General features: G+C 50.0%; 1 protein-coding gene across 2 annotated transcripts in view; it reads left to right on the plus strand.

The window, feature by feature from the left end:
* The window catches only part of LOC140388658 (6-phosphofructo-2-kinase/fructose-2,6-bisphosphatase 4-like), a 442444-nt gene that overhangs the window by 34127 nt on the left and 382218 nt on the right, over positions 1–26099 (plus strand). The window contains exon 1 of one of the 2 annotated variants that reach the window (XM_072473143.1): positions 5911–6029. The exons of the other annotated variant lie outside the window; for it this stretch is intronic. The gene's annotated coding sequence lies outside the window, so the exon portion shown is untranslated. Of the gene's footprint in view, positions 1–5910; positions 6030–26099 lie in introns of those variants that run through there. 2 annotated transcript variants of the gene reach the window in all.

Consider the following 26099-nt stretch of genomic DNA (forward strand, 5'->3'; position numbering starts at 1 on the left):
ATTCACGAGGACCAGACGGGGTTTGTAAAGGGCAGGCAGTTAAATACTAATGTGCGGAGGCTGCTGAATGGGATTATAATGCCATCGGTGGAGGGAGAGGCGGAGATAGTGGCAGCTATGGACGCGGAGAAGGGCTTTGACCGAGTAGAGTGTGAGTATCTCTGGGAAGTGTTGAAGAGGTTTGGGTTCGGGGGAGGGTTTATTAGTTGGGTTAAGCTCCTGTATAGAGCCCCGGTGGCGAGTGTGGTCATGAACCGGCGGAGGTCGGAGTATTTCCGGCTGTATCGAGGGACGAGGCAGGGGTGCCCCCTGTCCCCTCTGCTGTTTGCATTGGCAATTGAACCATGGCGTTAAGGGAGTCGGGGAAATGGAAGGGGGTGGTTCGACGGGGGGAGGAACATCGAGTGTCACTGTACGCAGATGACCTGTTGCTGTATGTGGCGGATCCAGTGGAGGGGATGGTTAAGGTCATGCAGATCCTAAGGGAGTTTGGAGACTTCACGGGCTACAAGTTCAATGTGGGAAAGAGTGAGCTCTTTGTGGTGCATCCGGGGGATCAGGGAAGAGGGATAGACGACCTACCGTTGAGGAGGGTGGAAAGGAGCTTTCGATACTTGGGGATCCAGGTAGCTAAGAGCTGGGGGGCACTGCACAAACTTAATTTGACGCGGCTGGTGGAGCAGATGGAGGAGGACTTTAAAAGGTGGGACATGTTGCCACTCTCGCTAGCGGGTAGGGTACAGTCGGTTAAAATGGTGGTCCTCCTGCGGTTTCTTTTTGTATTCCAATGCCTCCCAATTGTGATTACCAAGGCGTTCTTGAAGAGAGTAAGCAGGAGCATTATGGGATTTGTGTGGGCGAGCAAGACCCCGAGGGTAAGGAGGGGGTTCCTGGAGGGTAGTAGAGATAGAGGAGGGTTGGCGTTGCAGAATCTGGGTGGCTACTACTGGGCAGCCAATGTGGCAATGATCCGTAAGTGGGTGATGGAGGGAGAGGGGGCGGCATGGAAGAGATGGCGTCCTGCAAAGGAACGAGCCTGGGGGCGCTGATGACGGCACCGCTGCCGCTCTCGCCGACAAGGTACACCACGAGCCCGGTGGTGGCAGCAACGCTAAAGATCTGGGGGCAGTGGAGACGACACAGGGGTACGACGGGAGCCTCAGTGTGGTCCCCAATTAGAGACAACCATCGGTTTGTCCCAGGAAGGATGGACGGGGAGTTTCAGAGCTGGCATCGGGCAGGGATTAGAAGAATGGGGGACCTGTTCATTGACGGGACGTTTGCGAGCTTAGGGGCGCTGGAGGAGAAATTTGGACTACCCCCGGGAAATGTCTTCAGGTATATGCAGGTGAGGGCGTTTGTGAGGCGGCAGGTGAGGGAATTGCCGCTGCTCCCGGCACAGGGGATTCAAGACAGGGTGATTTCGGGCATATGGGTCGGAGAGGGCAAGGTGTCGGCGATATACCAGGAGATGAAAGAAGAGGGGGAGGCTTTGGTAGAGGAGCTGAAGGGTAAATGGGAGGAGGAGCTGGGGGAGGAGATTGAGGAGGGGCTGTGGGCTGATGCCCTAAGTAGGGTTAATTCCTCTTCCTCGTGTGCCAGGCTTAGCCTGATACAATTTAAGGTTGTTCACAGAGCGCATATGATGGGGGCGAGGCTGAGTAGATTCTTTGGGGTGGAGGACAGATGTGGGAGGTGCTCAGGAAGCCCGGTGAACCATGTCCATATGTTTTGGTCATGCCCGGCACTGGATGGGTTCTGGAGGGGAATTGCAAGAACAGTATCTAAGGTGGTGAAAGTCTAGGTCAAGCCAAGTTGGGGGCTAGCACTATTTGGAGTAGCGGACGAGCCGGGAGTGTAGGAGGCGAAAGAGGCCGGCATTCTGGCCTTTGCGTCCCTGGTAGCCCGGCGAAGGATCTTGTTAATGTGGAAGGATGCGAAGCCCCCCAGTGTGGAAGCCTGGATAAATGATATGGCAGGGTTTATCAAATTGGAAAGGATAAAGTTTGCCTTGAGAGGGTCTGCACAGGGGTTCTACAGGCGGTGGCAACCGTTCCTAGACCATTTCGCGGAGCGCTAGATGGAGTTCGGTTGACAGCAGCAGCAACCCGGGGGGGGGGGGGGGGGGGGTGGAGAGAGGGGGGGATATCTCTTTCTGGGGGGGAGGGGGAAGAAGGAGGGATAGGGAAGGGGGGTTCTTCGGGGGGCGCATTTGAGCAAGAAAATACATAAACGATCCGGAAAACTGATGTGTACGGGAGGAATCCAATGTACAAAGCTCTGTATCATATTGATTTGCCATGTTTTTTCTTCTTTTTTGCTACGGGGGGTGGTGGTGGGGGGGGGGTTTATATGGTTGAAAATTCTGTTAAAATTCTTAATAAACATATTTTCAAAAAAAATAATTACCTCACCTTTTCTCATTTTGTCAGGTAATGTTAACTGCAATGTTCTTGCTAAATCTAACAGTCTGCGTTTCGTTTCTGTCCGTAAAGTACTACGTGTGACATTCTCCACCCCCAAAAACTTCTGAGCCTCTGAAAGAGCCATTGTTCACAACACTCCCCCCACTTAAACTAAAATACCACACCGGAAAAGCAACAATCCTTCACTGTCTTTAAGTTCACAAAAGCCAATCCAATAGATAGACTTTTATCCCCCTCGAGCCCCCAATTGTTATCGGGTGAGGCGTTTCAGAACCTCAATATGTATCATGGAGTTCAACCAACCTCACCCTTTAATGGATTTGTTGCTTTTCCGAGCACACGGCTTTTTCCCTAGGTGTGGGATTACAATTATGGACACGTGGTTTTTTAAACACAAAACACTGTTTATTCCATGAATTCAACTTAACATCTTAAATAAACATTGGATCTCTTAACACCCCTTACTTCAAAGATAACTCAGAAAATATTGCAACAGTAAATAATTCCTTAAAATGTTCCTTCAAACTTCCAAGAGACTTAACACCTTTAAACAGAATCACATCAGGTTAAAGGATATATATAGTTTCTGTAGAATGGCAGAGATATATTAGCTTGGTTGCCTTCAGCTACAGCAAAACAGCCAGGCACTTTCTGAACTGCAAAACCTGCAGCTCTCTGGAAACACACAGACACACAAACACTGCTTTTAAACTGAAACTAAAAACCTGCAAAATGGCTGACCTGAGCTGAGCTCCACCCACTCTTTGACATCACTGTTTTCTTAAAGGTACATTGTTTACACATCCATTTCTTTAAAAAAAAATTGTTATTCAAATTTTCACAAAATATCAACAACAAAATACAGAAAGAAAAGAACAACCCCCCCCCCCCCCCCACTATACATAAATAATAAATTAACAACCTTCATCAACACACAGGCAAAAATACATGCCCACTCCAGAAAAACGAACACCCCCCCCCCCACCCCCGATGCCGCCCCCCCCCCCCCCCCCCCCGATGCGCCCCCCCCCCCCCCGGTTGCTGCCACTGCTGACCATCTTCTAACGTTCTGCCAGGAAGTCTAGGAACGGTTGCCACTACCTGAAGAACCCTTGTACCGATCCCCTTAAGGGGAATTTCACCCTCTCCAATTTAAGGAACGCTGCCATATCGCTGATCCAGGATTCCACGCTTGGGGGTCTCGCATCTTTCCACTGAAGAAGAATCCTTTGCCGGGCTACCAGGGACACAAAGGCCAGAATACCAGCTTCTTTCGCCTCCTGCACTTCCGGCTCCTCTGCCACCCCAAATATTTCGAGCCCCCAGCCCGGCTTGACCCTGGATCCTACCACCCTCGACCCCGTCCTCGCTACACCCTTCCAAAAGTCCTCCAGCGCTGGGCAGGCCCAGAACATGTGGGTCATTTTCTGGGCTCCCGGAGCACCTAACACACCTGTCCTCACACCCAAAGAACCGGCTTATCCTTGTCCCGGTCATGTGAGCCCAATGCAGCACCTTAAATTGTATGAGGCTGAGCCTCGCGCAAGAGGAGGAAGAATTCACCCTCCCCAGGGCATCCGCCCACATCCCCTCATCAATCTCCTCACCCAACTCCTCCTCCCACTTACCCTTTAGCTTCTCCTCCGAGGCCTCCTCCTCCTCCTGCATCATCTGATATGTTGCCGAAATCCTTCCCTCTCCAACCCACACCCCCACAGCACCCTGTCCTGGACCCCGCGTGGCGGCAGCAGTGGGAACTCCACCACCTGCCGCCGAACAAACGCCCTTACCTGCATATATCTGAAGGTGTTGCCCGGGGGGAGCCCAAATTTCTCCTCCAGCTCACCCAGGCTCGCGAACTTCCCGTCCACAAACCGGTCCCCCATCCTTCTAATACCTACCCTGTGCCAGCTCAGAAACCCTCCATCCATCCTCCCCGGGGCAAACCGGTGGTTCCACCGAATCGGGGAGCACACCGAGGCCCCCACCTCCCCCCTGTGACGGCTACACATCCATTTCTTAAAGGTACCCTCACATGACAGACTCATTGGTGGCTTCAACAACTCCACATTGTTAATTCCTGCAGTCTGAAAAATCTTCAAATCCCTGGGGACCTCGTGCCGTCTTCATAGATGATGTGATAGTTTTTCCTCCAGCTCTTTAAAACCATTGAACTCTGGTACCATGTAATGTTCTTCTTGGATGGCCTGATTTATATTACAAGAACACTTGTAGCTAAAGCTATAAATGATTTATTAACATTAACTGTGGGTCAAATATATACAAAACAACAGACGAAGGACAGTCTGAGGACACCTGACTCTAACATTCACTTATATACTAATAGACTCCCTAGTGGTCAGACGGTTACAACACAACCATGATAGCACTACACTGATTTTGACTTATTTGTGTTGTTTCTCAGTTAGTCTCCTCCTTCAAGAGATGATTTGAATATAAAAATAGGGATGCTTTACTGCAATTGTGTAGGACATTTGTGAGGCCACACCTGGAGTATTGTGGGCAGTTTTGGTGTCCCTATCTGAGGAAGGATGTTCTTGTTATGGAGGGAGAGCAGCGAAGGTTTACCAGGCTGATTCCTGGGATGGTGAGACTGTCATATGAGGAGCGACTAAGTCGGTTAGGATTATATTCATTGGAGTTTAGAAGAGTGAGAGGGGATCTCATAGAAACTTTCAAAATTCTAACCGGATTAGACAGGGTAGATTCAGAAAGAATGTTCCCGATGGTGGGGAGTCCTGAACTAGGGGGTCATAGTTTGAGGATAAGGGGTAAACCTTTTAGGACTGAGGTGAGGAGAGATTTCTTCACCCAGAGAGTTGTGAATCTGTGGAATTCGCTACCACAGAAAGTAGTTGAGGTGAAAACGTTTTGTAATTTCAAGAAGGAATTAGATACAACTCTTGGAGCTAAAGGGATCAAGGGATATGGGGGAAGGCGGGATCAGGGTATTGAACTTGATGATCGGGCCGAATGGCCTCCTCCTGCTTCTATTTTCTATGTTTCTATGATCCTAGCTCACCAGGCAGTGGTATTGCAGGATTTTAGTATCTATCAATTGTTAGCTTTTTTCCATCATGCACTTTGTGAATACGTTTGGAATATTTAAATAAACCTTTTGTAAAATCCATTAGCCTTATTTGTGCTAAATGTTTTTGTTTGCATGTGGATAGTTAAAGTTTTGGGAATAATTAAATATTAAGTGTTACAGCTGACTGTATGGTGTTCCTTTATTATCTGGTTACGTATTAATCTCATTATTACCTCAGTTAACCTTTGAAACTGTTGTACTTCCCTCATCAATTGCTTATTTATAAACCATAAATAGACTGAACCTACTTGTGCATGTTTTCATGCCATGGTCCTACCCTGATGACATAAACCAATGGTCTCGTCGAGTAATCAGGAGGTAAGTGATCTCTGGATTTTGACAGTGGCTAAATTTAAAATCGGGAATAGCCGAGGGAGATTTAGTGTTCAGCCTGGGAATATTCCAGTCCACTCCTTGCCTTTTGGGACATGAACTCCAATAACGTGTTCAGCCTCTGTTCACTGGAGGACAGACGTGTTCCGCGGAACCCGGTGAGTAGCTCACATGGACTGACTACACTTCATCACTGGTCGCACAACTATAAAACAACAGAGAAAAGTGGCTTTTTAGTTGTCTGTTTCTGAGTTTTCAAACAGTTCTTTAGCGGTTTACTACCACATTAATTGCAGTTTTGACAGTTGATGCCAGAGTTTCCAATCGGAGGAACAGCAGAAGGGAAGTGTCGGAAATGTTTGAAAAGTGTGGACGTGTTTTGGTATTTCTGCGTTGATTTTTAAGGAGCTAATTTTAGCTTTCATAGAGAGTTGTTGACAGTTATTGGTTGTGAGCTGAACGCAGACTACTCTGACTTCTGTAAATAGCCTGTAAAAGTTGAACAAAATTACAGTCATATTAACATAACGCTTCAATATTTCCGTCAGGAAAATCTCAAAGTACTTCAGATAGAATATACCACGGGTCACACAAAACAATGGGGCAGTACTGAGGGAGTGCTGCACTGTCAGAGGGTCAGTATTGAGTATTGAGGGAGTGCTGCACTGTCAGAGAGTCAGTACAGAGGGAGTGCTGCACTGTCAGAGAGTCAGTACTGAGGGAGTGCTGCACTGTCAGAGGGTCAATACTGAGGGAGTGCTGCACTGTCAGAGGGTCAGTACTGAGGGAGTGCTGCACTGTCAGAGGGTCAGTACTGAGGGAGTGCTGCACTGTCAGAGGGTCAGTACTAAGGGAGTGCCGCACTGTCAGAAGGTCAGTACTGAGGGAGTGCTGCACTGTCAGAGGCTCAGTACTGAGGAAGCACTGCACTGTCAGAGGGGCAGTACTGAGGGAGCGCTGTACTGTCGGGGGGCTGGGCTGTCTGTCAGTTTTTTACTTTCGTTTTAGGCTGTTTGCTGTAGGGTGTGTTTTCGTTTCATTTTCAGTGTTGGAGCTGAAGCCAGACAAAGCAGGTGTACTGTTGATCTCTCTGCCATGAAAAGACTATCTCTTGATAATTTGGTGAATTCAGAATTCTAAATGTTTCAGTAGTGACTTTAACTTGAAATGAAATGAAATGAAAATCGCTTATTGTCACGAGTAGGCTTCAATGGCCACATTCCAGCGCCTGTTCGGGGAGGCTGGTACGGAAATTGAACTGTGCTGCTGGCCTGCCTTGGTCTGCTTTAAAAGCCAGCGATTTAACCCAGTGAGCTAAACCAGCCCCCTGATGTGCTTTTGTGAAAGGTTTCGTTTTTAAGTCGTATGGATGTTAAAAGGAAAGCTTAAAGGATTACTTAGTGTTGTAGTCTTTGGGGGTTGTGTTTGAATTAATGGTTGCTAAGATGTTCACTGTATGTTTTAAAAAGGTTAACTTGAGTTCATAGAATAAACATTGTTTTGCTTTAAAAAATACTTTTCCATTTCTGCTGTACCACACCTGTAGAGTGGGCCGTGTGCTCCCCATACCACAATCTATTAAAAGTTGTGGGTCAGGTGAACTCCATGATACACTTTGGGGTTCTCTAAACCCTGACCCATAACAAATTGGGGGCTTGTCCGGGATAAAAGTCTATCTATTGGATTGGCTTAGCGAACTTAAAGACAGTGAGGGGTGAGCATATTGTGGGTGCTTTTCAGGTGTGGTATTTTAGTTTAAGTAGGTAGTGTGTTGTGGACAATGGCTCTTTCAGAGGTTCAGAAGTATTTGGGAGTGGAGACGGTCACAGACAGAGACTAAAAGCAGACTGTTAGATTTGGCAAAAACATTGCAGTTAACATTACCTGACAAAATGCGAAAAGATGAGGTCATTATGCCAGTGGCTAAGCATTTAAAGGTGCCTGAGATACTGTTTGACTCATTGGAAATGGCAAAAATTCAGTTACAAATTAAACAAATGGAACATGAGAAAAAATTAAAGCAGCTTGAATACAAAAGAGAGAGAGAGGAAAAAGAAAGAGAGAGGATAAAGAAAGAGAGAGAGGAAAAAGATAGAGAAGAAAGGAAAACAGAAAGAATAACCCTCGCAGAACAAAAAGAAAGAGAACAGGAGATACAGATCAGGAAAAAAGATAAAGAGAGAGAATTTGAACTTCAGAAAATGGCCATGAAACATGACAGTCAGTTAAAATTGGCAGTTGTAAAGGGAAACGTACAGTTGGATGACAGTGATGAGGATAGTGAGAAAGAGTGTCAAGAAGCATTGCTAAGATTTGACGAGAAGGAGGTAGAAGCCTTTTTCATTTCATTTGAGAAGGTGGCTAAACAAATTAAAAATGGCCACAGGACATGTGGGTATTACTGATTCAAACAAAGCTGGTAGGTAGGGCTAGTGAGGTGTTTGTATCACTACCGGAGGAGGTATCTGGGTCGTATGAGGAGGTTAAAAAATCCATCTTAGGTGCATATGAACTAGTGCCTGAAGCCTACAGACAAAGGTTTAGAAATTTAAGGAAAGAACGTGGTCAAACATACATGGAGTTTGAGAGGATCAAACAGAGTAATTTTGATAGCTGGATAAGGGTTTTGAAAATAAATAAAACATATGAAGCTCTCAGAGAAATTATACTTTTGGAGGAGTTACAAAATTCAATTCCTGATGTAGTGAGACCTCATGTGGAAGAGCAGAGGTTTCAAACTGCGAGATTAGCAGCAGAAATGGCAGATGATTATGAATTAGTTCATAAATCAAAGCTTGGTTTTCAACATCAGTTTCAGCCTGTGAGGGATAGAAACTGGGGATATGAGAAATACTCAAGTGGTAAAGGTAAAGGTGATCTGATGGGCGATAATAAGGAGAGTGTACCTCAGATTAAAAAATAAATCCAGGAGGCTGGAAAAGAAATGAAAAGTTTCAAATGTTTTCACTGTAATAAACTAGGCCATGTAAAGTCACAGTGTTGGTGGTTGAAGAAAAGCACTGGGAAGGCTGATGTGGTAAAACAGGATAAGACAGTGGGGTTTGTTAAAGTGGTAAAGGAAAGCCCAAGTGAATCAAAAGAGGGGCAAAAGATTGTACAGCCTGATCAAGAGGTGATTGATAAGAAGATGCCAGATCTCTTTGAAGAATTTACTTGTGTGGGTAAAGTTTACTCATGTGTATCAGGAGGAGCAGGTAAAGAAGTCACAATTTTAAGAGATACAGGGGCTAGTCAATCTCTAATGGTAAGAGATGAGGAATTATGTAGTTTGGGAAGAATGTTGCCAGAAAAGGTGGTGATATGTGGAATTCAGGGTGAGAGGAGTAGTGTTCCATTATGTAAGGTAAGGTTGGAAAGTCCAGTGAAGAGTGGTGAAGTGGTAGTAGGGGTAATAGATAAACTATCTTGTCCAGGAATACAGTTTATATCGGGTAATGATATAGCTGGATCGCAGGTGGGAGTGATGCCTACTGTGGTTGATAAGCCAGTGGAAAATCAGACAACTGAAGTGTTGAAGGACGAATATCCTGGGATTTTTCCGGATTGTGTAGTAACAAGGTCGCAAAGTCACAGGTTAAGACAAGAGGAGAAATCAAAGAGTGAAGATGAAGTTGAAGTGCAATTATCAGGAACGATTTTTGATCAGTTGGTTGAAAAAGAACAAGAACAGGTGGAGGATGAGGCGGATATTTTTAGTTCAGGAAAATTGGCGGAGTTACAACAAAAAGATATAGAAATAAAACGGATGTATCGGAAAGCATATACGGAAGAGGAATCTGAGTGTATTCCAGAGTGTTATTACCGTAAAAGTGAAGTCTTGATGAGAAATGGAGACCTGTACATATGCAGGCGGATGAAAAGTGGGCAGAAGTTCATCAAGTAGTATTGCCGGTAGGGTATAGAAAGGAGGTGTTGCGAGTTGCACATGAGGTACCAGTGGGAGGTCATTTGTGAATAAGGAAAGGTCAAGCTAAAATCCAAAAACATTTTTATTGGCCTGGACTACATACAGATGTAGTTAAATTTTGTCAATCATGTCACACATATCAAGTGATAGGGAAACCTCAAGCAGTGATAAAACCAGCGCCCTTAATACCCATTCCAGCATTTGAGGAACCTTTTCCAAGGGTCCTAATTGATTGCGTAGGACCGCTTCCTAAAACTAAAAGTGGGAATCAATATCTTTTGACTATAATGGATGTGTCGACTAGGTTTCCAGAGGCCATTCCAGTATGTAATATTACAGCGAAAAAGATTGTGGAGGAGTTACTTAAATTCTTTACTAGATATGGACTACCCACAGAAATACAATCGGATCAAGGATCGAATTTTACCGGAAGGTTATTCAAAGAAGTTGTGGATAGCTTAGGAATAAAACAATTTAAATCAACTGAATACCATCCAGAATCGCAGGGAGCGTTAGAAAGGTGGCATCAGACATTAAAGACAATGTTGAGGGCTTATTGTCAAGATTATCCAGAGGATTGGGATAAAGGAATTCCATTTGTACTGTATGCAATTAGGGATGCACCTAATGAGTCAACCAAATTTAGTCCTTTTGAACTTATTTTTGGTCATGAGACAAGAGGACCACTTAAATTGATTAAGGAAAAATTAGTGAGTGAGAAATCAGGAATTACATTATTAGATTATGTGTCAAATTTTAGGGAACGATTAAATAGAGCAGGTGAATTGGCTAGACAACATTTAAAAGTTGCACAAAATGTGATGAAACGGGTAGCGGACAAGAAATCCAAAGTTCGTAGTTTTGCCTGTGGAGATAAAGTTTTAGTGTTGTTACCAGTGGTCAATGAACCTTTAAAAGCTAGGTTTTGTGGACCTTATCAGATTGAAAGGAAATTAAGTGAGGTGAATTATGTGGTAAAAACACCAGATAGAAGGAAGACTCACCGAGTGTGTCATGTGAATATGCTTAAAAGGTACTTTGAAAGGGAAGGAGAGCAATAGGAGGAGGTTTTAATGATTCTAACTCAGTGACGAACCAAATCCAGATGACTGTGAATTTGACATACCTCAAATTAAATTGGAAAACGAGGATGTTTTTAAAAATTGGGGTAAATTGTTGAGTTACCTTCCAGCGGAAAAACGGACTGACCTGAAAGTTATTGATATCACATGGGCAAGTTTGTAGAGATAAATTGGAAGTACTAAAATGGTTATACATGGTTATATATGGTAGATGTGGGAAATGCTGTTCCTATCAAAGAACATCCATATAGACTTAATCCTTTAAAAATGGCACAGGTTAACAAAGAGATTGAGAGTATCCTGAAGAATGCCATAATTGAAGTGGGTTGCAGCCAATGGAGCTCACCCATAGTGATGGTACCAAAACCAGACGGTACCCAACGGTTGTGTGTGGACTATAGAAAGGTTAATGCAGTTACAAGAACAGACTCTTACCCTATCCCACGTTTGGAGGATTGCATTGAGAAAGTGGGACAATCAGCTTTTATTTCCAAACTGGATTTACTCAAAGGTTACTGGCAGGTAGCTTTATCCGAAAGGGCGAAGGAGATTTCAGCTTTTGTGACTCCAGATGGTATATACCAATTCAAAGTTATGCCATTTGGCATGAAAAACGCCCCAGCCACATTTCAACGGTTAACTAACAAGGTTGTTTCAGGATTACCCAATTGTGTGGTATATATCGACGACCTGGTAGTTTTCAGCCAGACATGGAAAGAACATTTAAAACATCTGATGGAGTTATTCGATCGATTTCAGGAGGCTGGTTTGGTGATAAACCTAGCCCAAAAGTGAATTTGGAAAAGCCCAAGTCACTTTCCTTGGCCATACAATCGGACAGGGTCGAATGGTCACACGGGATGTGAAACCAACAGTTATTGAGGAGTTTTCAATACCCTCAAGACAACGGGAAATAATGCGATTTCTTGGCATGAGTGGATTTGATCGAACATGTGTGCAAATGTTTTGTAGGGTGATTGCTCCACTGATGGACCTGCTGAAAAAACGTCGAAAATTTCAATGGACAGCAGAGTTTCATCAGGCATTTGACTGCCTGAAAGCTGTGATAACCAATGCTCCTGTGTTGGAGAATTGCAAGGGATTCTGTGACCAGATTGAATTAAAGTATTTGATTTTAAAGAGAAATGCCGAAGCGTAGAGAAATGGACGGATCGTGCAGAGACCTTCTTGTTCAAAGAGACTGTCAATCGAGAAGGATTTCAGTTGGAGGAAGAAGAAAAAAAAATGGACTATATTATTATACCTGTTTGCGAGTGTTGTTTTTTTGAAACAAAAAAGTATATTTACTGTGTGCATTTCTTAAAGGATAGCGAAAAGGTGAAAAATGAATCCATCTCGAAGTTGATGGTTTATTTTTTTTTCTTGGGGGGAGATGCCATGTGAGAATACCTTTAAGAAATGGGTGTTTATAAATGGGTGTGTAGATACATATCTGTAGTGAGAGTACCTTTAAGAAATGGGTGTTTACTACTGCAGTGATGTCAGAGAGCGGGTGGAGCTGGGCTGTCTGTCAGCTTTTTACTTAAGTTTTCGGCTGTTTGCTGCAGGGTGTGTTTTAGTTTCGTTTTCAGTGTTGGAGCTGAAGCCAGACATAGCAGGTGTACTGTTGATCTCTCTGCCATGAAAAGCCTATCTCTTGATCATTTGGTGAATTCAGAATTATAAATGTTTTCAGTAGTGACTTTAACCTGATGTGCTTCTGTTAAAGGTTTTGTTTTTCAGTCGTATGGATGTTAAAAGGAAAGCTTGAAGGATTCCTTAGTGTTGTATTCTTTGGGGGTTGTATTTGAATTGATGGTTGCTAAGATGTTCACTGTATGTTTTAAAAAGGTTAACTTGAGTTCATAGAATAAACATTGTTTTGCTTTAAAAAACACTTTTCCATTTCTGCTGTACCACACCTGTAGAGTGGGCCGTGTGCTCCCCGTACCACAATCTATTAAAAGTTGTGGGTCAGGTGAACTCCATGATACACTTTGGGGTTCTCTAAACCCTGGCTCATAACACATCCTATTGGCAGCGGGCAGAGCAGGCTGGCACCACTCCACCAGTGACACCCGGCTGACTGCCGGGCATGTCCAGACGGCTGCCGAAGAGGTCCCGGGTCACAGGGCAGGATATACAGGTCACTTTCACTTCTGATGCGGCTGCACCTGTGCTCGAAGGTCTGGGAGCTATCCCAAACATTTCCCCACTCAGAACCTGGAAGGGCCCTGTGGCAAATAAGTTCAGGGCAACGTCAACTTGACGGCCACCGGAAGAGGGTGTCCTCCCCCATACTCCCACGGTTCCAGATGCACCAACATCTGGCAGAGATGTGGCATGGTCTCCCTGCTCAGCCGCAGTCTTTGGCTTTACGCTCGGTCTGGCAGGTGCAGTATGGCAGGCACGGCTGGTGTACACGGGGTCTGATCCGACTCCCCCTTCCCGTCTCCTCCTCAGCCTGTTGGGCGACCGGCTTTCCATCGTCACCAGATGGCTCCTGCTCCGCTGGGGAAGGCTTCTGTTCTGCAGGGTCCTCCCCGAGCAGCCTCTATACATCCACGTGGGCTGCGGCAGCCAGGCAATTGCCAACCACACCCGGCTATGCACCGAAATCCATTCTCTGCAGGGGGTTAGGGTAGGCATGTTCGCATGGTGAGTACTCCAGTGCCCAACCAGGTCCAATGGACTGCACAGTGACCATGGCCTGCATTTCAGCCCTTGCCCTACGCCCTAGCTGTACCCCCCGACACTCTCTTCCCTTCCCCCCCCAACCCGTCCCTGCCAGGGTTACACTCTGCAATCCCTGTCCTGCGCCCTGCTGTGGGGTCAACTGTGTGCCCTTCCTTGTGTGGGCCGTGTGCTACCCCACCAGCTGGGTGCCACTTGGATGCTGGAGGGATACTGCATGCCACTGACTGGCGCCATGCCTGGTGGCATGCATGCGGGCAGGGGCTGCGGAAAGGGCTGGGTGAGGGGGGTGGGCATTCTTTGGGATCGTAACTGTAGGATCGATGGGAGTGGGGGTGCAGCGGGTAGGCAGGGCTTGGTGCCGGATGGTGGTCCTGTGGGGTTCCTGGCTGATGGTGCCACTGGTGGGGCATCCGCCCTGTGAGGGGAGAATGGGGGGGCGGGGTGGGCATTGCACGGGAGGGTGGCAAGGGCCTCATTGCATGCATCCGCTGTTTAGGGTGTCCTCTGCATCCCCTCCCTCCCCCACCTCAGGCTCCCCCTCAGATGGGCATACTGAGAGTTGCCAGCACCTGGTGGACCGCTGGCTGCGCTGGGCGATGCACATCCCATTGATGTGTCGGCTGGGGTCCGGGGGTTCCTGGGGGAGGGGGCGCGTCGCTGGTGGCGCTCTGCATATATGTGGGAGATGTGGGCAGCCTGGAGTGCGCAGCAGCCAGGCCGCTGCCTTGCAGACCGTGGCCATGGCGGCTTGCGCCCAGCCACCCCCCTGGTCATGCCCTGCTACTCCTCCCCCCCCCCCCCCGCCCTCGGCCATGGCCGACGGCCCTCCAGCCTGCGGCACAACTGGCAGCCACTGTTGTGCTTTTAGAAACCTGTTTTCCCTCCTCACTTGCCCTCAGCAGCAGAGCTCGGTTCCTGTTTTTAAATACCACACGTGAACCGCGGCGGCGTCACATCTGCCTGGCGGATTGGGCCCCTCAATGATATGCTAACGACCGTTACTGTACAGTTTGCTTGCCCACTCCGGTGCGACATGCGAACAGATTCATGCTGCAATCGAGGATTTGGAGCATGCCGACCTGTTGGGTGCCCAGCGGCCGCATCGATTTTCACTGATGCGCGATTGTTCGCCCGATCGTAATTCTAGCATAACTGGACGGAGAATCCCGCCCGCTATCTTTCAGACAATGCCTTCAATCCAAAGTGTGCACTAGAAGAATAGCAAGATAAATCTTGCCAGTGGCCAGGCCAACATTCTCTCTGAATCAACATCACTAAAAGACATTATCTAGTCAATTCCCCTGTACTGGGTTTTGCTGTGCACACTACAGCAGTGACCACACTTTAAGTGGGGTTAATTGGATTTAAATCACATTCCAATGTCCGGAGGTTGTGGAAGATCGAATGGAAATGCAAGCCTTTCATTTTCCTTTTACCCTGAATTATTTGGATGAAAAAAATGAAAATTTTGAAATGCAAGAACTGTTTTGTTGCCGGATCTGCTGCTGTTTCTATTCTGGTCGCAGATCCGGAGGCAAGTGCTGTCCCACTTCTGGGGCGTCATTCTCCGACCCCCCGCCGGGTCGGAGAATGGCCGTTGGCCGCCGTGAATCCCGCCCCCGCCGAAGTCTCCGAAGGGAGAAAAGTCGGCGGGGCGTTAATGGCGCCGCTGCCGCGGAGAATGTCACGGGTCTGCGCAAGGCAGCCGATTTTCGGCCTTCCGATATTCTCCCTTCCGGATGGGCCGAAGTCCCGTCGATGTGATGACCGTTCACGTCGACGTGAATCAAACCTCCTTTTCATCGGCGTGACCCGGTGCTCCAGGCTCACGCCGACCAGCGAGGAGGTGAGTGACGGCCTGGGGCGTTGGCTCTGGGCAGGAAATGGCGTGGCCGCAGACTGATTGCGTGAGGAGAGGTGTGTCTCGGCTTGTGTGTGTGTGTGTGCGGCGGCGGGGGGGGGGGGGGTGGTTAGAGTAGGCTGGGCTCCGGGGGAGTGCCGGGAGGGGGTCCGTGCTGGGGTGGAGGTTGGGGGTTGGGGGGGTCCGTGCTGGGGTGGAGGTTGGGGGTTGGGGGGGGTCCGTGCTGGGGTGGAGGTTGGGGGTTGGGGGGGGTCCGTGCCGGGGTGGAGGTTGGGGGTTGGGGGGGGTCTGTGCTGGGGTGGAGGTTGGGGGGGGTCCGTGCTGGGGTGAGGTTGGGGGTTGGGGGGGGGGTCCGTGCTGGGGTGGAGGTTGGGGAGGGGGTTCGTGCCGGGGTGGAGGTTGGGGGTTGGGGGCGGTCCGTGCTGGGGTGGAGGTTGGGGGTTGGGGGGGGTCCGTGCTGGGGTGGAGGTTGGGGGTTGGGGGGGGTCCGTGCTGGGGTGGAGGTTGGGGAGGGTGTCCGTGCCGGGCTGGGTGATGGGAGGGCAAATGAGTTGGTCCACCTGGCCAGGTGCCAGCCTCCAACAGTTGGACCCATGCGGTCCATGCCACCTGGCTGGGGGGAGGAGGGGATATGGGCAATGATGACATGTCGTCGTTCCCCTCCCCCCCCACCAGGCCGTCATGTTTTCAGACCATCCAGCGATGTTGGCCGCCGTGGTGGCAGCCGCTCATGTCTATGTTGCCCTGGATGAGGAGGAGGAGGAGGAGGAGGAGGAGCGTGCCAGAGAGGCGGCGCAGGCTGCCGCAGAGGGGCAGGCGGCAGCCGCCCAGGCTGGAGGGACACCTCCCCTAAAACTCATCTGTGCCCTGCACCCGTGCCAACTTACTCAGTGTCTAATTGTTTGGCCTTACGGGCCCTTTGACTACGTCTACGTGGTTCCCCAGACGGTACAGCAGAACTGGAGGTGGACTCCTGTGATTCATGCCCTCTGACACTGGATCCCTTTGGCGGCCGTTTCCTGGGGCGTCCTGGCCTAGATGGGCCAGGCTGCGGCCCGGGCGACTGGGATGGCGAGCTGCCAGCCTGTCCTGCCCGTTGCCCACCCGATGCACCTGGGACGGAAGGGGGGGAGTCCGAGGTGTCGCGGTGTACCGGGACCTCCCCTACAGAGGGAGCCGGGACGGACCACACCACCTCCTCCTCCCTCGGGGTGCCCGATGGCCCCCAGGCCTCTACATGGGTGGGGGATGCGAACGGCGCTGCCAGTCCTGGAGGCCCGTGCTGGTATCGACAGGGGTCTGCAGGTTTGCAGCCATGGAGCCCAGGGGGTTGTCAAACCCTGTCTGTGACAGTGCGACGCCGGCTCGCACATGGCCACTGGCGCCGATGCCCTCAGCGATGGCCTGCTGAGACTGGGCCATGGCCTGCAGAGACTGGGCCATGGCCTGCAGAGACTGGGCCATGGCCTGCAGAGACTGGGCTATGGCCTGCTGAGACTGGGCCATGGCCTGCTGAGACTGGGCCATGGCCTGCTGAGACTGGGCTATGGCGTTGAGCGCCTCTGCCATCTGGCGCTGGCACTGGCTCATGGCCTCCTGTGAGAGGGCAGCCATTTCCTGGGCCACAGACGCCGCCTGCACAGAAGGCCCCAGGCCTCGCAAACCGTTCCCCATGTCTGACACCGTCGCACCCATTGCCTCCACCGCGGACGCCACCCGTGCGGTATCAGCCTGAGTGGCACGCATGACCGGGACCACTCCCAGCTCCTGGACGCGGGTGGACTCCTCCACCTGCGACCGCAGCCGCCGCAAGCCACCCGTCACCCTATTCGCTCGTCTCCGTGTCAGTGGTTGCATCGGATCTATGTGTGGGTGTGGTAACTGCAGGAACCCGGGATCCATCTGGGCGGCAGATGTTCGCTTGGCCTGGTCCCTCTGCTGCTCCTACCTCCACCTGCTGTACCGGGACGGCTGTGTTGTGCGCACCAGTGAGTGTACCAGACGCCTCATCACTAAAGTGCCCAACCGTGGTGAGTGTTTCTGCGATGGTGGAGGGTGTTGGTGACAGCAGTGGCGTTGTGTCGTGCTCTTCGTCCCACTCTGACTCCATGGCACTTTGGGGTGGGGGTTCGTCTCCACCCATCCACTCTGAGTCACTGTCCGGTATTTCGTCTTCCCGGGTAGGGGTGTCCTGGGTAGTGCTGTCCCGGGTAGTGCTGTCCCGGGTAGTGCTGTCCCGGGTAGTGCTGTCCCGGGTAGGGGTGTCCTGGGTAGTGCTGTCCCGGGTAGTGCTGTCCCGGGTAGGGGTGTCCTGGGTAGTGGTGTCCCGGGTAGTGCTGTCCCGGGTAGGGGTGTCCTGGGTAGTGGTGTCCCGGGTAGGGGTGTCCTGGATAGTGGTGTCCTGGGTAGTGGTGTCCTGGCTCGGATGTGACGGGGGCCTGTGGCTGCCCCCCTCATCGCTGGGTGGTCGCTCCCGCACGTGACGGGTGTGTCGTCTCCCTGTTGCTCCAGGTCTCTCCGTCTCCCGTGGTGTGCGAGGGGCATCCTGCGGGCGTCGCATGCTGGAGGGTCCGGGTCTCTCCGTCTCCCATGGTCTCCGAGGGGCATCCTGCGGGCGTCGCATGCTGGAGGGTCCGGGTCTCTCCGTCTCCCGTGGTCTCCGAGGGGCATCCTGCGGGCGTCGCATGCTGGAGGGTCCGGGTCTCTCCGTCTCCCGTGGTCTCCGAGGGGCATCCTGCGGGCGTCGCATGCTGGAGGGCGCGGGTCTCTCCATCTCCTGTGGTCTCCGAGGGGCATCCTGCGGGCGGTGTGCATCTGCGGGGATGGGTGCCTGGACGTTTGGTCCTGCGATACACAATGAAGCATGCATGGTTAGACATCAGGCAGTGATCAGGTGATACGGGGGAGGGGGATATAGGGGAGGGGGGATATGGGGACGGGCTGTTGGTGGCTCACTTGCTCGTGGGCCCCCGACCTCTGCATAAGCAACCTCCCGGTCCTCAGGTCCGCCAGCCAGTTCCAGGGCCCTTTCCTCGTGTACGGTCAGTGGCCTCTCATCAGCGGGCCCTCCTCCAGTCCTCACATGCTCCCTATTGTTGTGTGCGCGCTTCTCCTGTGGGGGGGGGGGTGGGGTGGTGGTGGCAGGGGTAAAAGGCAACACTGTTAGGCAGGTATATGAATGCACGCCATCGGTTGCGCGTGCATTGCAGAGGTTAAGGTTAGGGCTGGATTCACTTGGGGATATGGGGGATATGGGGGAGGGGGGATATGGGGGAGGGGGGATATGGGAGGGGGATATGGGGGATATGGGGGAGGGGGGATATGGGGAAGGGGGGATATGGGGGAGGGGGGATATGGGGGGGGGATATGGGGGAGGGGGGATATGGGGGAGGGGGGATATGGGGGAGGCTCACCCTGCCTGCTCTGACGAGGTCGTTTACCTTCTTGTGGCACTGGGTGCCTGTCCGTGGTGTCAGGGCCACAGCGGTGACGGCCTCTGCCACTTCCCTCCACAGACGCCGGCTGTGGCGTGGGGCAATTCTGCGGCCGTGCCCGGGATACAGGGCGTCCCTCCTCTGCTCCACCGCGTCCAGGAGCGCCTCCACATCGCGTGACTCGAACCTCGGGGCTGAGCGACGGCCAGCCATCCAGTCGGGTGTTGCGGTCAGGTGTTCCGGTCGGGTGGGGGGGAGCTGCGCGGCCTTATGAGCCGTCACGCCGTGCAGCGCGTATGACGCTGCACGGCGTGAACCACTGCGCAAGCGCGGATCCCGTTACGTCGCTGCTAGCCCATTTCGGGCCGGAGACTATCGTCCCAGTTTTATGACGTGACGCAAGTGGGATTTGCGCCGTTTTTTGCGCCGATCGGCGGACTTTCCGCCGATAACGGAGAATTTCGCCCCTGGTTACCAAAAGAATTTACACCATTAACTGTAAGGTGCTGATTGTAGCTGATATATTTTATAAACGAAAGGTGATAGCACTAATACAAGTTATTGAAATGTTCAGTCGAATTTATCCAAATTAAATCAAAACCCTAATTATGGGCATTGAGGGAGAATGAGAAAGTATATTCGCTCAGGTGCTTTACAATAGCTTGTGGTTTTAATTATTCATTCTTGGATAGTGGGTCTCGTTGGCGAGCTAGTATTTATTGCCCATCCCTAATTGACCTTGAGAAGGTGGTGGTGAGCTGCCTTCTTGGACCGCTGCAGTCCATGTGGTGTAGGCACACCCACAGTGCTATTAGGGAGGGAGTTCCAGGATTTTGACCCAGTGACGCTAAAGGAAGAGCAATAAAGGAAGTGCGGCTAGTGAATGGCTTGGAGGATGTTATACTGCGAGGTGATCGATGAAGCAGTGCGGAAACACAAACGAGGTTTATTGAACCACGGAGAACTATGTTCTCCAGACAGCACAACTAACAAACACACAGGCCTTGTTCCCACGATTCCCAGATAACTCTAACCAAGTCCCAACGGCCAGGGAATTGCCAAAACTCCTGATTGGCCTATGTTCACACACTGTGTCCCCATAGGCTGTAGGCCTGACACGGGGCCTGTGAAGTATTGCCCCTTAAAGGGGCCACGCTGCCACATTCTTTCCCCTTTAAGTTCTCTTATCGATCCCTGTAAAAGTGATAGTATCTACATACAAAAGGGTTACAGTAAAGGAGCTTAAAACAAAGTTCATAAAGGGCAGCACGGTGGCGCAGTGGATAGCATTGCTGCCTCATGCACCGAGGCCCAGGTCCGATCCCGGCTCCGGGTCACTGTCCGTGTGGAGTTTGCACATTCTCCCCATGTTAGCGTGGGTTTCGCCCTGTAGCCACCTGGGTTGGCCAATTCCCGACTTAAAATGGAGATCCGCAAAGGCTGCAGGGAAATTCAGTCAACACAGGCAAAAACCAGCAAGTGCAGAAATCCTGTGTATTAGAACTTGCAAAAGCCCAGACAGCACTGAAACTCACAGCCATCTGCATACTAATGAGCGATCCCCGGGTACAATGGAAACATTTAAGGTGAATAAGGCCAAGCCAGACTCCTCGGCGCCAGCAGGAGCCAAGACAAAGGAAGACCAACCGACACTCAGGGACTCCCAGCGATCAGGGAACAACTCCAGTATTGGAGAAATCGATCCAAGTGATCGGAACGCAGTCCAATCACTTGGAACCAGGTACGGGGTCCACCCAAAGGGGCGGGAAGCCCCTGGGGACTATAAAATAGAGTCCCCAAGTTCAAATCGTCCTTCTTGGCAGGGTCACTTAACAACGCGAATCAACCCCTGAGAGTGAACTGCCCAGCTGCCGCATCAACCAAGTAAGTCTCCAGTCAACGCTCGCTACGAGATAGGCGCTCCTAGCTACAAGTCCATACCAGCTTTTGAATCCCGCAGACTCAGGACCTGAACGAAAGGCCATTTGTTCCCCTGACCTGGTGGGCCAATTCCGAAGCTAAGTATAGGCCTTTTAGTGATAGAAATAGTCTAGAACGTAGAGTTAAATGCATAAGTAGTGACTTACTGTATATAATAAATGTGTTTTGATTTGAATCTTAGTAATTGGTGTGTTGAGTTATTGATCAGTACTTGAACTTGAACCTCGTGGCGGTATCACAAAGATACCTGGCGACTCTAGAGCAAAGGTTATAAAACAGAGCAAATTGAACCAACCAAAAGTTAGCAACATTTACTGGCTGATTCTGACGGGACCCGATTTAGAAGTGGCCTAACCACTCCGGGAGAACCCAAAATTTGAATTTAGAATCCAATTGGGAACAGAAAAACCACAAGTGTTCAAGCGGTTCTGATCAATCCTCATAATTCGGAAGCGTGTAAATGCATGCGTAACTAACAGGGCTATAAGGTAAAACTGATAGATTTTTGTTGCGAAAAACTGTCGGGAGTTTGTATTCCGGAAATTAGCGAACGCCGTATCCGTGTTTACAGCACCGCCTTAGTACCCCTCGTTCCAAATTTTAAAAGAGCATTCAGAAAGAGAAAATGGCAATGAAACGCCTGATGAAACCCCAGGAATTTGTGGTCGCAGCGACCAGCAGCAGAGTAGGACAGTGTCCCATTTGGGAAGAAGGGATCAGAAAATATCTCAAAGGGAAAGGATGGCCCCGTTGGAGTGAATTCTGTGATAATGAGGAAACAGGACCCGGGAGTATAGGACATACTTGGTGGGAGAACCTGTCAGAGATCCATAAGAAAAGCTTAGGAAAAGCTCGCAAGCCGATGGCAATCGTGTCCTGTCTGGCACAATTGCGAGGCACAGAGGAGGTCATTCAGACGCTCCGCAAAGAGATAGAGGAGACACATCGAATGAGCAAGGTCGATGTTAGCGAGATCGAGAAAGAGAATATAGAATTAAGAAGGAAGTTGGCAGCAAAGGACGGAGAGGTGGATGATGCCAAGAGGGCACCCCAGTCTTGTCTAGCGCATCTGAGCAGCTTCCAAACCCAATACGAAAAGGCCTATCAGGACACGCAACGTGCAGTCCTGGTAAGAGAAGAGACAGAGAAACAGGTCGAGGCATTGCAAAGGCAGTGCAGCAAATTAAAGGCAGCGTTAAGAGCACTCCATGCTGCCACCATGGAGCACAGACAAAGCTCAGTGGATCATGCGAAATGCAGGAAGCAGATTGTGGAACTGCAGTCTGTGCTTTCAGTGCAAAATGGGTTTCAAAGCACCTTTGGATCCCAATTAGATGAGGAAGACGGCCCTGATTGGCAAGAATTAAACGAAACCGCGCATAGATATGCTCAGGGAACATGTGCGCAAGGAAAGCCCCAAAAGAGAAACGCATCCCAACCCCCCACAGAGCAGATAGATCAGGTTCCCATGAATCCAGTCACTACCCACCGCACAGTCACATCGGAAGGAGGCGCAGAATTCCTTTACACCACCCCCTTAACCCAATTACGGGACGCGTGCAAAAAGATCACACCGTTCCTCCCCACCTCAGACCCCCACCACTTCTTTGCTAGAGTGAAGCAGCAGGCGACCATGTACGGCCTGGATGAGCGAGAGCAAGTGAAGCTCACAGTTTTGAGCTTAGACCCTTCTGTTGTAGCAGCCCTTCCCGACCCACAGAATGTAGGAGGAGGCACCCTTGCAGAGATGCACGCGGCGATCCTAGACGCGATCGGTTACAACAGAGGTGACCCAGTAGAAGGCCTGAATAAGTGCAGGCACAAAAAGACAGAACACCCCACAGCGTTTGCTGGATGCCTGTGGATCCATTTTACAGCCGTTTTCAGCAACTTAGACCGCGCCCATTTGTCCCCAGACGATATGGCCAAATGGACCCGCACCCTTATCTCCCATGCCACAGAGGCAGGACAAAAAGCCTGTACCAATTATGACTCCTCAGAAGAAGCGCACAACAAAAAGTGGGTTTTAAAAAGATTGTCCCGCGCTTGGGAGCAATCAATTGCAGGCAAAACCGCATTTCTAGCACCCGATGAAGAGCAGGTAGAAATGGACCCAGTTAAAGCGCACCAGAACCCCGCATGGGTAAATGAGGGCAGGAACAGCCAACCCCAGCCCAAAGCTCAAGAATGTTACAATTGCGGACAATTAGGACATTACGCACGAGAATGTCAAGCCCCCCTGAAACAGCAACGGAATCAGCCCACAAATGCCCCCCGAACCAGCAAAGACACCAACAGCCCCAACGTCCCACACCCAGGGAACCATATCCAAGGGAGCAATACCCCAGAGAGCCTGCTCCACCTTACGTGCCCCAGGGGTCATGTTACAACTGTGGGCAGTCAGGACACTTCGCCCGAGATTGCAGGAGACCCCCACCAGCTAGACTAGCCCCCAGATATGAAAGAGAACACCACCCACAGCAGCTACAAGGTCCCAGCTGCCCTATGCAAACTGTGAGCACTTACCCACCACTTCTTCTGGCAGGGACACCTCAGCAAGGCCACTTCATTTATGTTTCACTCCTCCTTCCTCTCTTCATAAAACATTATGTTCTACAACATTATGTGGGCAGCACGGTAACATTGTGGATAGCACAATTGCTTCACAGCTCCAGGGTCCCAGGTTCAATTCTGGCTTGGGTCACTGTCTGCGGAGTCTGCACATCCTCCCTGTGTGTGCGTGGGTTTTCTCCGGGCGCTCCGGTTTCCTCCCACAGTCCAAGGATGTGCAGGTTGGGTGGATTGGCCATGATAAAAAAATTGCCCTTAGTGTCCAAAATTGCCCTTAGTGTTGGGTGGAGTTACTGGGTTATGGGGATAGGGTGGAGGTGTTGACCTTGGGTAGGGTGCTCTTTCCAAGAGCCGGTGCAGACTCGATGGGCTGAATGGCCTCCTTCTGCACTGTAAATTCTATGATAATCTATGATTACAGCGCAGTACAGGCCCTTCGGCCCTCGATGTTGCGCCGACCTGTGAAACCATTCTAAAGCCCATCTACACTATTCCCTTATCGTCCATATGTCTATCCAATGACCATTTGAATGCCCTTAGTGTTGGCGAGTCCACTACTGTTGCAGGCAGGGCATTCCACGCCCTTACTACTCTCTGAGTAAAGAACCTACCTCTGACATCTGTCTTATATCTATCTCCTATCTTCTTCGGCCACACGACACTGTCTCCATATACTAGTTACACCCAGTCCAAATGTGATTTACGATGTCCTTTCTGATGAAACCTGCAGCATGTTTGTTCAATGTTTGTTCGTTAATGTTATAGTTAAGTGTTGTGTGTAAACTGGAAAGTTTTCACGACCCCACACCACCACTCCTTTAACCCCCCCCTGGCTGTTAAAGGTACAAGTTTGTCCCAGACAATAGTTCAGAGGAACTAGTCTGTCGTCAGACAACAATCATAACTACTCTCCTGATTCGGAGGTAATCAATAGAGGCAGCCCCCACGACGACCACATTCTTACCCGCCGCGGCCCATACGCACCCCATTTTGACTCGTTACGTTCAAAATTCTTTGTTTGGTTTAGCAACCCTTAGGATTGCTTCCCTATGCTATTTACATAGTCAAACACTAGGATGGTAAATGACACAGGCTGTGGGACGGCTCGCAGTACGGCAGTATGTTCTTAGATGTCTTGTCCTAATATTCGGTTTTTTAAAAAAATGAGGGAGTCACACATGGTGACCAATTATAAAGGGAAATTGGCACTAAAGGACAGACATGCTAACGCACGAGATATTAACCAAGATAGTGACAGATATTATGCTTGTGACCATAGAACTCCGGAACCTCAGGAACTCAAGAGAGAAAAAACGGAAAGGAAGAGACAAAAAGGAAAGATGAAGACAACCTTCATGTTCACCTGGATCTTAGCAGGATCCCTTCAGTTGTGCACGGATGCTACCCCCCGACCCCTTCCACACACGCCGTGAATGATTCCCACCCCTACCATACATTACACCCTGAAATAGTTAACCCCGATAAAGTCACCGACACACCATCATGGTGTGATACGTTCATAACCTGGTATTCACTATCATACGTAATTGAATCCCTTCTAGTGTTGGCGACACTCTGCAGTACCGTGCAGACTATCCGCATGACGAAATGGCGAAGGAGAGCCTACCGCTCTCGCACCCCGGTAGACAGGATAAGATCCCCTATTTTGGTTAGGACCCCCAACCCCTTGATCTACAATAAAGGACATTCGTTTGCGTTCTTTTTGTAAATAAAGAAATGTGTTTCGTTTACAACGAAAATATTGTACACCTCTGTGCTTGACTGCCAAGCCAGAGGAAAAATGTGAATGCTGCTATTATTTTTGTATTGTTAGGAAGTTAGTATGATTGAATGTTTGAGTGAGTGTAGTTTATGAGAGATAGTTAGAGGTACCGTTTTTTTGTTGTTGTAATGCATGTCCCTGTCTGACATAGCACCACTTAGAATTGTGAGTGAAAAATGTTTCATACATAGTTATGGTCAGATTAGAGGCCATGGAAAGAGTGCTCGCTGGGTCAGGAAGTGAAGACAACGCAGTTATGTGATCCTTCATGCTTCGCGTTAGGGATCACGAGGGAGTGTAGCCACCTGGGTTGGCCACTTCCCGACTTAAAATGGAGGTCCGCAATGGCTGCAGGGAAATTCAGTCAACACAGGCAAAAACTAGCAAGTGCAGAAATCCTGTGTATTAGAACTTGCAAAAGCCCAGACAGCACTGAAACTCACAGCCATCTGCATACTAATGAGCGATCCCCGGGTACAATTGAAACATTTAAGGTGAATAAGGCCAAGCCAGACTCCTCGGCGCCAGCAGGAGCCAAGACAAAGGAAGACCAACGGACACTCGGGGACCGCCCAGCGATCAGGGAACAACTCCAGTATTGGAGAAATCGATCCAAGTGATCGGAACGCAGTCCAATCACTTGGAACCAGATACGGGGTCTGCCCAAAGGGGCGGGAAGCCCCTGGGGACTATAAAATAGAGGCCCCAAGTTCAAATCGTCCTTCTTGGCAGGGTCACTCAACAACGTGAATCAACCCCTGAGAGTGAACTGCCCAGCTGCCGCATCAACCAAGTAAGTTTCCAGTCAACGCTCGCTATGAGATAGGCGCTCCGAGCTACAAGTCCATACCAGCTTTTGAATCCTGCAGACTCAGGACCTGAACGAAAGGCCATTTGTTCCCCTGACCTGGTGGGCCAATTCCGAAGCTAA

The sequence above is a fragment of the Scyliorhinus torazame genome, chromosome 13 (genome assembly GCF_047496885.1).
Source record: "Scyliorhinus torazame isolate Kashiwa2021f chromosome 13, sScyTor2.1, whole genome shotgun sequence".
NCBI lineage: Eukaryota > Metazoa > Chordata > Chondrichthyes > Carcharhiniformes > Scyliorhinidae > Scyliorhinus > Scyliorhinus torazame.